The following is a 16463-nucleotide window of genomic DNA, read 5'->3' on the forward strand; positions in this document are numbered from 1 at the left end:
TACAGCGCAGTGCTCATAACACCAGGGTCGCCGGTTCGATTCCCCCATGGGCCAGTGAGCTGCGCCCTCCACAACTAGATTGAAAACAACAACTTGACATGGAGCTGATGGGTCCTGGAAAAACACACTGTTCCCCCATATTCCCCAGTAAAAAAAAAAAAAAAAAAAAGTAAAAATATGGACGAAAATGAAGATGGTCACGTATCATGCTGTAGCAGCTCAACAGGCTGCCCGATGCCTGGAGACTGCTCATCAGGAAGAAGCTCTAGGAAAAGCCAAGGTCCTCAAGATGGCCTCTAAACCCCCTGCCTGTTCATTCTCTAGCCTCATCCCTGCCCCAATTACCCTCGCTCCCTTCATCTCCAGCCTCACTGGCATTTGCACTGTCCCTTGCACCCTTCAGACACACCCCACCTCAGGGCCCCAACACTGATTCCCTCAGCACCGAGCCTCTTGATTGCACCTCTACTTCCTTCAAGGCTTTACTCCAAGTCACTTTTTCAGTGATATCTTCTTTGACCACCCTATTTAAAATTGCAACCATGCTCCCCATGCCCCACACTCCCTAGCCCCTGCCCCAATTTGATCCCCACAGTAACTATTTGTTGGAAAAAAATGAATTAAAAGAAGCAAAAAGGCTTAATCAAACCTCATATAAAACCAAAACACAGTCCCACCTGGAACCCTAAAAGTGACTTTGGTCATTGAACTTCAAGGAAGGCATCCGACTTTCACTCCGGGACAGGCGCTGGGCTCAGTACCTTATAGACACTGCCTTGTCTAGTGCATGTCACTGGTTTTGGCCCTATTCACACATCTCTTTTACCAGGCTGAGGGCCGGGAACATGCTTTACTTGTTTTGCTATTCCCAACAGATAGCAGGTAAGCAATACATGCTTCATGGATAAATGAATGAATGAGTTTCGCAACTTTTACGCTTTTCAAATGTTTAGAAAAGCTATTCTAAAAGACAGATGAAATTGTAACTCCTAGTTTGCTGGAAAAATGACACAACAATAGAAGCCAGGATGTTAACAGGTTTATGACATGATAACGTCCAAAAAAATAAGCCTGGGAAAAAAGGGAAGTGACACTGCACTCCTGCACGCCTCTCTAGCCTTTCTTATCCAGCCTGATTATATTATGGCAGGGAGATTGGCCAGTCTGAACAATACTACACCCCTAAAATAAACTTAAACTTTCACCACAAGGAAATGCTAATTTATTTGATGATCAACCTTTATGAACCCCAAATTTTAGATTTTAGTGAGGTGTATTTCTAGGTAGAGCCAAAGCATTTTTTAAAAACGCCTCTTGTAGTGCTGTGAACAATAAACTTAGATTGCCAAGTGCTTTCCTCAAGGAAGTCAATTCTAGTTTCAAGCCATGTATCAGGAGGTGTTTTGTTTTTTAAATTAAAGTTTATTGGGGTGACAACGGTTAATAAAGTTACCTAGATTTCAGGTGTACAATTCTGCATTACATCCTCTATAAATCCCATTGTGTGTTCACCATCCAGAGTCAGTTCACCTTCCATCACCATATATTTGATCCCATTCTTTTACCAAGTTCCATTAGCCATCTGATCATTTTGAAAAGCAACAACGGAATATGGACAGACTGATAGCCTTATGAAGTTAGCAAATAAACATAAATCTATTTTGCCTGAAACGCAAGAACAAGAGAATTACTCCTGACCATTAATTAATTAGTCGGCTACAAGCCAGCGTGAGCTGGGAGCTTGGCCCTACAACAGCATTTATTCCATCTGCAATTTACTTCAACCAGGTTAACTCTGCCTTCCTATAAACTTCATGAAGCATGACCACTGCCTGCTCTGACATTTGTCCCCATGCCCATGTCAAGTGACAAAACCACAATTTTCACAAAACCCAAACAGAACGGGCTCTTTGTTAGGTGAAACACAATTTCTCAGTAAGAATCGCTGGTAATTTTATCCTGCCTTGGATCAGTGGTTCAGAAACCTTGACGGTTATTTAGCACACACCCAAACAATCAGTGGTTTCATTAGCGTCTGAGCCAACTTCATTACATATTAACAGTATGATGTTAATAATATCCTTAATAATCCTGTACTGTTTACAAAGCGCCTTTATATACTGTTGGTGGAGCTGGCTGGTGTTTGATTAACAAATCTCTTTAGTGTCTGAAGGCCACATTTCAGACCTTTTAGTCTTTCACACTCCAGTGTACATCAGGATGATTTTTCAGCGAGCTAGGCATCACAAGTCCTAAGCTCCCTCTTGCATGTGGTCCTCTGGGAGCCATTTACTTGTCTTCCACCTACTCAGATTCTTGTCTTCCACGTACTCAGCAGTTACATTTTAACCTACCCACGGGCCCCACTTGTAGATGATACCACCCCATCTATTCATTTATTTTGGAGGACGAACACTTATTAAAGAGATGTCCTACTATGTGGTGTAGAATATTTTGCTGCTCACAAAGAGTAAGATACAGTCCTTCCTTCCAAGTGTATCAAGATCAATATACAAATGACTGTCACGCAAAACATAGCATGGTGAGTATTACAAGAGATATAAAGTGGTATAGATTTATCACAGGCAGCGATTGTATTAGGTTTGGAGAGATCAGAGAAGACTTGATGAATGTGATACTATTTGACCTGGTCCCTGAAAAATGGGTAAGGCCTTAGCACAAGGAGAAGAGGAGAGGGAATTCCAACAAAAGGCACAGTATGAACAAAAATACGAGAACACAGGGCCTGCTCCCGAAGCAGGATGCAGCCCAGTGCGGGCAGGAGCACAGGATACATCTGCAGTGGCACATCAAGCTAGAAAGAAACGGAAAGCCAGAGCTCGGAGGGTCTTTTTGCAATTGGTGCAAGAGAAGGGTGAGATCAGGGAAATATGAGCAGTGACAAGAAGAGTCAGTCTTAGGGAACGAAGTCTGGAAGCAGGGAAAGTCTAGAAGGGTATTGCTGTTGTCCAGATGAGACATAAGGGGAAACTGAATGAGAGCAACAATGGCAACAGGCATGAAAGGGAAAGGAGATGGAAGGCGCACCACGGGGCAGGGCTCAAAAGGACTGGTTAGATGTGTTGGAGGAGAAGGAGCTGGCAATCCTTCCGATGTGGTGATTCTGGGTGATCAGGAAATAATGGGGAATTTGGGAGGCACCACTGGTGTGGGGAAGAGTGGCGCTTTACTTGGAGCTTTACAGTGAGGTTCTTCTGAGATGTCAATAACTAACCCCCTTTAATGGGATCCAGTTGTCAAGTCGAGAAAGAACTAGGGCTAACAGTGCAGTTACGATGGAATCACGTTTATGGGAATTCTCACCCTGCAATCTAATCCCAGACTCTACCTCAGAAACACCGCTGGGAGGATCAAACTTCCAAAGTTCAAAGTGGTGCAACCTAAGAGTCAAACACGGCAAATTCAGTGACCTAGTTGGCCTACACCTCGGGAGTTCCTGGTTCACAGCTTGGCTTGTGGTCGCCCTTTTCCCTTTACTATATTTTTTCTTTTACTGAAGAAATTTCCAAATAGTTGAAAAGTTATTCAGACATTTACTGGCCATTAGTCATGGCCAGAGGCAAGAGGCTTATGACAATCTGGAATGGAGCCTTTGTGGATTTATCAGAGGTCTGATGTTTTTTTTTGTTTGTTTTTTTTTTAGCTTCTTCTTTTCTCCACATGCCTACTACTAATAATTAACACACTGCAAGTTTTTTCTCAGTATAACTTTCTCAGGCTACTAGTCCCTCCGCCAACAATTTTACTGAGTGACTCCAACTGCAATCTTAAGGCATCCAGTCATGCACTATGATATGATGGGATTCGATGTTGAGCTCTCCCGAGTATTTCTTGTCCTATGAGTTCTTGCCAGAAAAAGGACAGTACAGCTTCAGCCATCTCATGTTCCTGTCAATCTTTAGGGTGGGAAGAGTACTTTTCCTTACTGACAAGTCAAATCTTGCAAAGTCACTGCTTAAATGTCACACAATTTCAGGGCATACCCGTCTGAGTAAAACAAGGGAGCCCCCGTCCCAGAACCACCTGAGGGGCAATTTCAGCATCCAAGATCCAAATGGAAGCAAAGCTGGGAATTCTTCCTCCCCAAAGGGTCTCTATGAGTTTCAGAGCAAACGAAAGGGAGGCTACGAAGGGGAAGACCTGCTACAAATGAGGTAAGATGCATGAAACTGAGGACCCTGTAAATAGCAAAGCACCTGGGAAATGCTAATTCCCTCCAGAGAAGACCTGTTCATTTCACAATTAACCAGGGCTTAGAAGGTTTCCTTGCAATCTTCACTCAGAGATTAAGAATTTAAACATATGCCATGGCCTCTGCCATTTGATTTTTGGAAATGTCATCCCATGATTCGTAACAGTTTTAAATGTCTCTTGTCCCCAAAGTCAGCCCCTTCTTACACTGCTACAAGACTCTCACCAAGATGTATGAACTATCCCAACCACGTCCTATAGATATTTTGATGGGCCTCTAACAAGAAATCACCATCAAGTCAACAATGAACAGATGACTTTCACAGCAAGCCACTATGATGATCTCAGATTTTTTTAAAAAAAATTGAAGTGGCATTTAAAAGAGAAAAAAAATGATAGAAGAATTAGAAAGAGTTTTAGAAGAAAATACATAATACAAATACAGAATCTCAGATCAAGGGAAAATGAATGCATCATGAAACTGAGAAGGTGGTAGGGATAAATCTTTGTCATATTTTAGGTGTTAAACTTCTCTTCCATTCTATTTCTACCACCTACTTGTGACATATCTGTTTTATTTCCATGTTGCCATGTGCCATGATTCAAAACACCCTTTCAATCATGTTAAGTCCTGGCAGTCACCAAGCCCAGCTGTTAGGGACATTTCAAGCCTCTGATAGATGCTTGAGGGCTAAACATGCCATGACCCTAGTGTCTAATCTACCCAGCTGATTAATATCCATCACAGGGAAAACCCAGCAAATCAAATAAGCTAGTTATTTGTTCTTAAAACTGCTAATGGAGATTGACTGCCTTAACCAGAGATGTTATCACAATACCTCATGAGCCCTGCTTCTTGGTGTGAGATCTCAACTAGTTAATTTGTCATTTACCAAGGGACTGTAATTAATACATTACCTTATTACGCATTGGTGTTTTCAACTCCTCAATAGGGGATAGGCCTGGAATTCAGGGCGAAAGTTGGAAACACTCATGAGTGGTTCTGCGGGGCTTGGTCATGGTACACAGAGGTGGGAGTGGGAGCACAGGAGGCGGAAAGGGATCCAGCAGTGATGGGGTGTCACTCAGAAAGTCTAGATTTGGTTAGGTAACAGGGTTGACTGATAACAGGGGCAATTGGATTTCTAGAGGATTGAAAGAGCCCAAGGTGCAACCTCATTTGGTCTCCATCTGCCACGTTTCCGCGAGGGTCATTATCTGTCTGCCTGAGCTGTGTCTCAGTCTGGATTCGAAGCAGATACTCACAGGAGGACCCAGGAGGGTAGTGATCCAGAGTGCTTCATAGCTGAGAGAGCAAACACAAATAACTTTCTGTGAGAAGAGCTATTCTGTTTGCAAGGGCCAGAGGAAAGGCCAGTGTGATCTTGTGTGTGGCCTGACATGAGTTCACTGCCCCAAAGCGTAGCTTGTTTTCTCTCTGTCTGTGTATGGTCAGGACAGAGTATAACAGGCAGAGTCTCTGGGTGCTTCCAACTTTATAATGATTGCATAATGATAGAGTTGGAAATGACCTCAGATACCGTGTAGTCCAACCACCTCATTTTACAAATGGGGAAACTAAGGCCCAGAGTGGAGATGACTTGCTTCACAACATTAACAGCAGCTCCAGGTCTATAACTTGAGTGTGCAGACGCCCAGGGCACTATTCCTGGCACCGTATCAAGCTGCTTCCAACAAGGGCTCTTTACTCATGACAACGCAAAACCTGGGAATGCAATTTATGGTAAATGGGGCTCATGGTCCCTTGGTTTTTGATAATCAGCAGCAGAGGCTAGGTGTCCGGGTCACAGACCTGGAGACTAAGGGACAGTTGTATGATTTGTAGATGAGCACTTTGTAGATTCTCTCATGCTATACAGTAAGAGTGGGGTCAAAGAGACCATAAACTTCAGCTGAGATAACTGGAAAGTGGCAGTTGATACAGAGCCATGAGAGATAAGGACCAGGTTGATGGAAGAACAGAGGGTCTGCCTATAGCAGCTGACACTCAAGGAGCACGAGTGAGTGGTCTCAAAGCTCTTGAAGTCAAGCAATATGTTCACCATGCCAGCAGGTGAGTACATGAACAGAACAACAGGAACAAGAAGTTCGGCAAACAGAATGCGAAAAGGAGTCTGCAGCTAGAGTGGCAGGAGCCACCAAAGGTCATGCACTTGAAAAGATCACATCACATTTACCTCAAATCCCAACCCTTCTGGTTCACTTCCAAGCAGTGTGATACTCAAGAAAACAAACACGTGAATATGTACTTAGTGTTATTTACCAGACTGTCTAAGGTACGGAAAACTAAACAAAGAGTGATGGTGATTGTTGCATTCAATGGAATTCAAATAAAGTGGTTCAGACTGGATCATAGCTATTTTTGAAGATTTCCACGAAAGAAATTGAAGTCTTAATTTCACATGAGACTGTTTGAACATCATTGTTCTAAGACAGATAATATGGAATTTGTCCTAAGTTTAACATGATTATATCTATTTTATAAAGTTTCAAGGGAATACAGTGCTGTGGCTAAGGGCGTGGACTCTGGAGCCAGAATGTCTAAATCGAATCCTGCCTCCACCACTTACTAGTTGTGTGCAAACAAGATCTACTTAACTTCTCTGTGACTCAGTTTGCTCACCTGTAGAATGGGGATAACAATAATACCTATGTTAATAGGGTTGTTGGGAAAAATAAAGTAGTAAATATTTGCAATATTTAGAACAGTGGCTGGCACAAAGGAAGCAAAAAATATTATTTATGCAATTACACTCTAAAAATGTGGATGTGCCAAGTAGCAGAGTCCTGCAACAGAGGAATTTATCTTCAAGTTTACCAGTTCAAGGGGATACGTGGAAAAAAGATAAGAGCTCAGGATGTTGGCCAAGAGTTCAGCTGTAAGGATTATGGGCGTGAGAATGCCTGGGGCACCAGAGAGCAATTCTAAAAGTCCTAGGAACTCAGAGGAATCAGCCTCCGGCAGCGAGACAGCCCAGAGAGAGCTGTATACCCCACACGTATAAGGAGGGTTTAGGAGCAAATGATGGACACCTAGGAAGAACAAAACACTGCTCTTGATCCTCTCCTGCAAATAAAAGACCTGCTAGATCTAGGGCAGCTGCTCAGTCTTAGGGTGAGGAGGGCTCTTCCCTACATCCCTCCTGCCAAGTAAGGGCCCAGTACGCCCAGTGGATGATTAGATTTTCCAACATGATGAACAAGGGCTCGCTATGATGTGACTAATTAATGAGACAGGACACCTGTGGTTCACACCTTTGATCTTACGTGGGCCTATGAAGATCAACACAAAAAGCAGCTACGTAGACCATCAGAACAGTAGCTCCAGCCAGAACATCGGTTACTTTTGGATTGTGTGAGTTAATTCTGAACAAATGCCAAGTTACGTGGATCTGAAACACCCCGTCTTATTAGGTCACCTACAGGGAGGACTCCGCAGTTCAGGTGAGGTAAGGCTGCTTGTGGGGAGACTTAGCTTCAGTGAGCACAGGAATAGTGCCTAAGGTCTCAGGGGTGGCAAACTGAAATATACATCGTGTACCCCACTCCTGACCAAAGATACACTGTGGTCATGCACACTCCAAGGTGAATTCAAGTTAAGAAACCTGGAGTTGGGAAGACTGGTAGCCAACCAACCCGTGGACAGGCCATGTGCTATGATGGCAATTGTTCTGCTGGACCAAAGCCGCAATGACCCAGCACCTATGAACAGTTAGTGACTATGGGAAGAGAAGCTGTATTGTCAGGTCCACCAATCTTACCCCAGAACCCCGAAGCCAATCCCCTATCAGAAAGGGCTCCTTAAACCCTGTGATTCAGCTCTACCCAGGAGAACACAGGGAAGGGAACAGTGGTGGCTGACCAGCCCAGGGAGGCAGGATAGGGGCAGGGGCAGCTCTGGGATCAGCTGTGGGCAGAGAAAGGGCAGACTGGTCCAAAAACTTCTTGGAGGCTCCTTCAAAAACTCCCAGAGCCTTCTCTCCTAGTGGCAGGGTTTAGGGAAAGCCTGCAGCCACAACATCTCAATCCCATAGAATTCAAACTCCTTTATTTAGTTATGTAGCCCAAAATTCCATCAATCCGGGCTTCATTTGGGTTAACAATATTCCCCTAAAATGAAAAGATCACTAGTGAGTGTTAGTGAAAGGAGCTAAAGGATCTGAAGTCCTCTGGCGCCATCAGGGAAGTATTTACAATGGAAATACTCCTTAGGTAGAAACTTAAGGTGTTCATTGCTTTATATGTTCACAGTGATTGTTAAAGTGACCGTGTTCATGACTTCACCAAGTTGTTTTTATTTACTGAGATACATAAAATCCACCCTTTTAAAGAACACACTTCAGTAGATTTTGGTATATTCATAAAGTTGGGTAACCATCGCCCCTATCTAATTCCAGAACATTTTCATCACCAAAAAAGAAACCCTGGACCTCTCAGATATCACTCTTTATCCCCTTTCCCCCAGCCCCTGGCAACCACTAATCTACTTTCTGTCTCTACAGATTTACCTATTTCACACATTTCACGTAAATGGGATCATACAAGCTGTGACCTCTTGTGGTTGATTTCTTTAACTTAGCATGTTTTCAAGGCTCGTGCATGTTGTAGGTGCTCAGCACGTCATTCCTTTTTATAACTAAATAATATTCCATTGTATGGATACACCACATCCTGTTTACCTATTCATCAGTTAATGGATGGACATGAGTTGTTGCTACTTTTTAGCCATTATGAATAATGCTATGTGAACGTTCTTTTTTGGGGTGTGAATTGATTTCTTAAATATGTATTTTTGGAAAGGCACAAGAGTACACAGTGAAAAGTCTTCCTCCTCTGCTTGTGCCCAGACACCCACTTCCCTCGCTCCAACCAAGGATACCAGTGTCTTCTTATGTTCCCAGAGATACTGGGCATATGAAAAATAGGTAGATATATACATTTTTGTCTTTTTCCTTTTTAAAAACCATAATAGTGATACACTATACATACTCTTCTGCACCTTGTCTTTTCTATTTAACGTATTGTAGAGAATTTTCAATGGTAGTACATAAAGAGTTTCTACTTTTGTTAACATGTACATAGTATCCAACTGTATATATGCCACAATTCACTTAATCAGTCCCTTATTGACAGACAGTTAAGTTGCTTACAGTTTGTTATTATAAACAATGCTGTAAGAAATATACAAAGTTTAAAACGATGGAGTGAACCAACTAAAAAAAGGAGTAAGTTAATCAGATTGCATTCCTCCAACACCCAACAGGGGTCAGGTGCACTAAAAGAACAAGACTTGTGATTTACAAGGGAAGGAAGAGAGAAAAAGGAAAAACGATGAAAGGATCTCAAGTGGATCAGGTAGCACCCACCAAAGCTTATTGAAATGGCAGATTATTTCTGTTCATGCAGAGATGATGCCATCTGGAAACCCTATGCCAACTATGCTACGGTTACCCTCAGTTAATAAGTCACCCAGACAGGAAGTGGCTTTTGATTCTAAGTCTAGTGCTCTTTGCACTAAACCACAATGCCTCGCCAATGAATTACAAAACAATAAACTCATCCTGACAAAGTACACATACGCTGATGCAGTGTTGGACCATGACAGATTAGTGGCAATGGAGGATTCCCTGTCAAAACTAAAGAGGCACTTAGGGTTCATCAAGTTTTTAGGCTGAAAAGCTATAAAGTACATATGGTATTTGACTTTCAAATATTCATGTTCTCCTCTTTATCTATTTTAAAAAACATGAAAGGTAGCTTCTCAGCTGGGGATAATGGAGCAACCTGAGCTGGGCACAAGCCCTTTCGGATGATTAGAATGGCAACATGTCAACGATGCCTATCACCAACCAAGTGCATGGCTCTGAGTTACAGTTCTGACCTTAAAACTGCCTGCTGGGAGAACAAAACACCATACTCCTTCGTTATAGAAACCTGTCAGGGATTTTTTTCAACTCTATCTGGATCAGAGTTTTAAATTAACCCTGTAAGTGTTCCTTCTTTAGAGCAGAAGCGTAGCTCAATGTCTGTAATCTCAAAATCAGCCTTTTCTGAAATGTGCACTGTATTTTAAAGATAGCAGCATAACTAACTGAAGCCAGATGACTCATGTTCTATTTGTCACTGATTTACCAACTTAGAGTGTAACTCCCTGTTTCTATGGACAAACAAGAAAAAGAAATGTCACTAGCACCCTCACTCCAATTTCACAGCTAACATGTAAAAAAAAAACAACTCTTTGGATTTCAGGAAAAGGAGTTGAGGTTTGAAAATCAGCTTAATATATGTAAATCATTTGAAAAGTATATCTACCAGCTATTTTTGTTAGGATCTTCGGTCACAGTGTTGTGGCAATTCAGTGTGGTGAACCAGGAGTATGATAAAAATCACAAAACTGAATTAATTTCCATTCGCTTCCAATGGTCTACTCATTTAATGTCACAAGTCAATGTTAAAGCCTATATAAATGATCATATTGAACAAGGAAGTGTACAGAGAAGAGACTAATTCAGGAGCTCTGAAACAGGACATTTAATTTTAAAACGTTTTGAGCAAGTACAAAATCAATTACAACTTTGTAAAAATAGTTTCAGAAAACAGTATAAGAGGTAAATGAATTTTAAGTTTCGTTTAATGAACAGTGAATGTTTGGTTGACTTGACTCTTTGTAACTCAAGGAATGAGCAACAGACGTGGAATCAAAAAACCCCGGATGGAATCCCTGACTTTGGTGAGCTGCTCACTAGCCAAGTTAATTTTTCTTCCTCATTGATAAAACGGGAACATTAATACCTATCCTGCTTTCCCTATAGAATTGCTGTAGGAATGAAATGAAATAATATGTCCAAGTACTCTATGAACTGAAAAATATCAAAATATATTTGTAAAAAAAAATACATACATACAGTTGACCCTTAAACAGTGCTGGGGTTAGGGGTGCTGGCCCCCTACACAGTCAAAAATCCAAGTAGGACTTTTGAAAAACTTTACTATGAATAGCCTACTGTTGACCAGAAGCCTTACTGATAACACAAACAGTTGATTAGCACATATTTTGTAGGCTATATGTACTATATACTTACAATATAAGATTATATTCTTACAATAAAGTAAGCTAGAGAAAAGAAAATGTTATTAAGAAAATCCTAAGAGAAAATACATTTACCGTTATTTATTGAAAAAAAATCCACCTATAAATGGACCCATGCAGTTCAAACCCATGTTGTTTGAGAGTAAATGTATATAAATCAGGCTTTATACATAAGTAGGTAGTGTCTTCTAATTTTTCAAGTGGGTTTAATTTTTCACGTGACTCACACAATTTTCACAATAAACATACACCATTTATAATGCACCATAAAAATATAGTAGCAGATCATTGTGAAAAGACTGACAATCTCCATGATAGGGATTCTCTCTCAATTTAGCCCAAACTTTGAAGGATGTAGAATTGATAAAATAGTCATAGGGGTATTTTAGCTTTACTCAGGGTCTAGCTATTTAATCCTCTTGATAGTCAGTTAATACTTAATTGTTTACAGAGGCACAAGTAAGTAGCTGGGAACAAATGTATAATAAGCAAGTGCCACATAACCGTAGTTCTTTGCTTTGATCTAAAAATTAAAAGCAGACTTCTCTCTACATATTCGTAGAGGGTGATTTTAGTTGCTTTAAGTAACTGACATGGTTCATCCTTCATTCTTTACAAAGAGAGCAACTTGAAAAGCCCTCAACAAAAGAAAAAAAAAATAAGGTTAGTCAGAAGAGTTTTATTCCAGAAAAATTAAGTAAAACAAGGAGTACTTTTTTATTTCTGTTGTCGAAAGGGCTGGCAATTTAGTAACAACTTGAAGAAGTGAGTTAATCCCTTTGTAACACATCCAAGACAGAGTTTATTTTCCTACTGTTATGATGGTAACTTAGAGCACACAGGACAACAATATCAAATATCAATTCCCTCCAGAGCTGTAACTTTCTAAATGTAGTAATTACTAATTTGTCAAGATTATCATTCAACATCCAAATAACTTCTACCTAGTAATTTGAACGTCCATGCCACTTTCTGCATCAAGTCCTCAAAAGCTATCAAATAAAAACCAGGTACTATTTTCATGAAATAAGACTATAGGTGTTATAGGTGGATAAACTGAGACATTAAAAGATTAAGTGTCTTGCCTCAAGAGAGGGGGGCAAGGTCAAACTAAGAATAGAAGCTCAAGTACTGTCACCTGTCCTAATCATAAATCTAGGACACTTTCCACCTTCCTGCTTAGCAATAAGTACAGAGTCTGATCAATTTCTACGTGTCTTAAACACATTTTGCAATAAGAAAATGTATCTTCCACAAAGTGATTTGTGGAAATATCATTTTAGTAAGGGCGGTACCATGTAGATAAACTACAGAATATAAAGTATTCATACACAAAGCAACTTTTTTCAAATAATATCAAATTGATAAATGTTAATATCTAAAAATTTAATGAAATAATAATGCCAAAACTCGAGGCCTAATAGCAACTAGATACAGTCTTAAACTTCTCTATCATACTATATGCATGCACTAAATCAGTTTTATTATCGGTGCTTATGAAACCATCACAGAACAAGTCAGTCACATTCCAAGATCAAAGAGTAAGTCAGTGGTAGAGGAATCAAACTTTAGCGACCTCATAGTCCCTTCCAAGACCAAAATACATATTATTCCATGGTGTCAAGGATTTCTTATGGGTTTTAAATGACAGTGTGTCTGTCTGTGGGGGTTGGTAAATTTTTTACAACTCCCTATATGTAATTTTTTAAAAATCATGTTCTACTGACACATTGAAAATATATCTAATCACCAAGTTCTCCACCCGTATCCCCCACCTAACCCCTGCCCCCAAAGATTTTTCTGTTCTAACTTTTTGTGATTATATATTAAATTTTCTTGGAAGGTCCAGAGATTGGGAACATAGCGGAGAACTGTTTTGATCCAAGCAACGGCAGCTGACACTGAAGTGGAAATTGCAAGATTAGCCCCTATAGGGGGTGGGAAACACTGCTTGGAAATGCTTTTAAGGGATCTCCTGCCAGCTAACTCAAGAGTGCAAGTGAAGACTTCCAGAAGGAAATATACCCAGCCAACCCCCTGGGCCAAGGGACAGTGTTAGGACACAACTCCAGGGATTGAGAATAAAGGGAAGAACAGCATAGCTTTGCAAGAACGTAGGGAGTGCTTTCTGCAAAAATAGGGGCAAAAGCCATACACTAGTATCTTTCATCTCCATCCCGGTCTCACTGTTCCAATGGTGATGAGAGTGTTTTTTAATAATTTGCACTTAACACCCTGACACCAGGGTTTGGGATCGGATCCAGCATAGACCAATTTAGTCCTCAGTTAACTGCTCCTCTGCTTTCCAAATGCAATAGATTTTGCTGGAGTGACCAACACTTGATGTTTATAACACTTTTAAAGATCCTGTCTCTCTAGAAGAACTGGAAGTTATTTGGCTCCTGTCTCAATGATGAAAACAAAATTTACAAGTATACCCCCCTCTTTATTAGGGGTCAGCAATGTCTGAGTCACAAAAAAGTTCAGATTTAAAAATAAGCCAGTATTCCTCTCCAACTTCATGCCAGAATTCCAGAAAACTCTGTTATGTTTAAAATAAGTTTCCTAAATTTTTTCCCCAGTAAAACAGGTATTTATTTTACAATTTTCACAGGACTCTATAACAATTTAGGCACATTTGTGTAATGTTTAAACAGCCAGAGTCAAAGTGTGTAAAACATATGAAGTTAACTGGTGAAATCTACTACATTTACTTTGAAATGAATCCGAAAATAATGTGGATTGATGGAGAGAGAGATGGATAGATGTTTAATCTATGTGATTAAACACGCAGAGTATAAAATGTTTTGAATGGCAGGCTCTTGATGATGGGTGTCTTCACTGCAAAATCATTTCAACTTTGAAAATCCTCGTAATAAAATGTTAGGGGGAAAATAAAATATAGATGAGCATACATACACACACACGTGTGTGTGTGTGTGTGTTGTTGTTGTTGTTTTCCAAATCAACTGCAGTTACACACAAACAGGTACTGGCTTCCAAAAGGCATTTCAGACTATGGGCACAGAATGTGGTATGATCTGCAATGAAGGAACCAAAGTGAGCACCATAGACTCCAAGTAAAAAAAATCTGCCAAAAAGCCATTTGTAAGGCTTTCCAGGCATAATCAAAGAAGCCCTGAAAATGTCATAATGAACTGCAATATCGCACACATACATTTTCAGATTTACGTTGAGCAGTTAGAGCTATTGGCCAAGAGGGAGAACTTTTTGAAGCTTCCCTAATCCATTCACACAGCCCCATCCAAGGGATGACACTGGAGCCAGCCTCTGGCCTCTTAACTACCTTTCCCCTTTTATGGTCCTTTCAAGTTGAAAGCATATACTCATCTGTTTCCAGATTTCTAAAGGTACTAGAAAAAAATATCTAAATATAACAGATGGATAAGTGCTCATGGTAATCGGAAACCAAAATGTAACATCAGCTTTTGCAGGCCAGTGTCTTAACACCATGGCTTTTGTGTAATGGTCTCACTGAAGACCTTTTGTCTTTATTCGCACAACAGAAACATTATCCTGGCTTTGATGGAAGATAGATACATGTTATTCAACATTTTATTTTAAGTCGACATTAATAATCTTTACTTATTTTAAAGTCAACCAGTAAGTGTTCTCCAGTATGTCAAAATTTACTACAAAACACTTAACAGCCCGAGGTGACTATGTCTGTCATTTTTCAAAGATTTTTAAAACAATTCATTACACTTTAAAAGTCTAATTCAAACGTTGGTGAAACTTCAGAAACACTCTATGAATTCTAGTGTTCTATGAAATGTAACGTGAAAACCACTAGACTAGAAGGACCCTCTTTTTGTATGGTTAGTGTTTACTAAATCTATCACCCTTAGGTAATATAAACAGCCACGAAACCCCGTCTAGACTTACATGTATAAGTAAGTGGTATCCCGCCAGTAAATTCTTGATTCTGAATCTCTATCCCCCTCCCCTATAGTACCCACTCCCCCACTATGCTCAACTCTAATTCTCATATAAACAAGATCCTCAACTCTATTTCCTAGGCTGGCCTTCCAAGTTTCAACCGTACAAACAATGTGACCGTGTAATGTGGGGGGAAAGGGGCAGCGATATATATGCGTTTGTGCACTTGCTGGTAGTTAGAAACAAAAACTCCGAGTCTGAAAACAGAGCTTATTTCACATTCAACTTACCATCTCGTCTAAGCCACCAGAAAAGTCAGAGTCAGAATCTTAGCAAATCTGACAGCAGGCATGCTGAAGTGTTTAGGGGTGAGATGTATGGCAGCCTGCAGCTTACTTTGAAATGCATCCAAAAAATTTAAATGGACCAATGGATGGATGGATACGTGATCAAGCAAATACAGTACACTGTTTAATTGTAGAATCTAGGTGGTGAGAATATGAGTGTTCACTATATAACTTAAACTTTTTCGTCTGTTTGAGGGACTGTTCCATTCAAGAATATGCTCCAGTGATGTCAGGGATACTGATATTAGGGGAACAGGAGTCAAACAAAGACCCTAAGATTGCCCTGAGTGATGCAATGGTTTGTAATTTATAAAATGTCTTTCACTCAATTAATTATATCTCTAGTAAATGCCTACTAAGCCTATGGCACTAAATAATAAATGATATGAAGGACACCAGAGAAGACATCAGAAGACATTCTTGCTCCCAAGGAGCTTCCAGTTTCCCGGGGAAAGCTGGGTACGACTTAAAACAGTGACCCCAACCAAATCCTTGACTCTCTTTGTGTCTTAGATTGTCCCTGTGATAAAAATGGACAATACCCAGGAGAGGACCAAAGAGATTGGGTCAAGATCCTATGTAAAGTCTATGAGCTCTGACAATACAGAGGATATGGCTGGGAACATAAAGGATGAGCTAAAATACAATGGAACATATTGTAGTGTTTCCAGGTTCAAACCCATCACGTGAGCCCAACAGCAAGGGTGGAACTCATCTTCTCCAATTTGTCAGCATTTGAATCACTTTGGTGAGCAAAAGACACTACGGATTATGAACCCCCTAGCCCATGTATACTGACAACTATGTAGGCAAACTCTCATAAAATCCACAAAAAATGCTCCACTGGTTCTGGGAAAGAAACACTTGGAAGATCTTCAGAAAATTATTAATTT

General features: G+C 40.4%; 1 protein-coding gene across 3 annotated transcripts in view; it reads right to left on the reverse strand.

Moving 5' to 3' along the window:
• FHL1 (four and a half LIM domains 1) overlaps positions 1-16463 on the reverse strand; it is a 58582-nt gene that overhangs the window by 13628 nt on the left and 28491 nt on the right. The gene's annotated exons all lie outside the window — the stretch shown is intronic.

This window comes from Rhinolophus ferrumequinum, chromosome X (assembly GCF_004115265.2).
Source record: "Rhinolophus ferrumequinum isolate MPI-CBG mRhiFer1 chromosome X, mRhiFer1_v1.p, whole genome shotgun sequence".
NCBI classification, from domain to species: Eukaryota; Metazoa; Chordata; class Mammalia; order Chiroptera; family Rhinolophidae; genus Rhinolophus; species Rhinolophus ferrumequinum.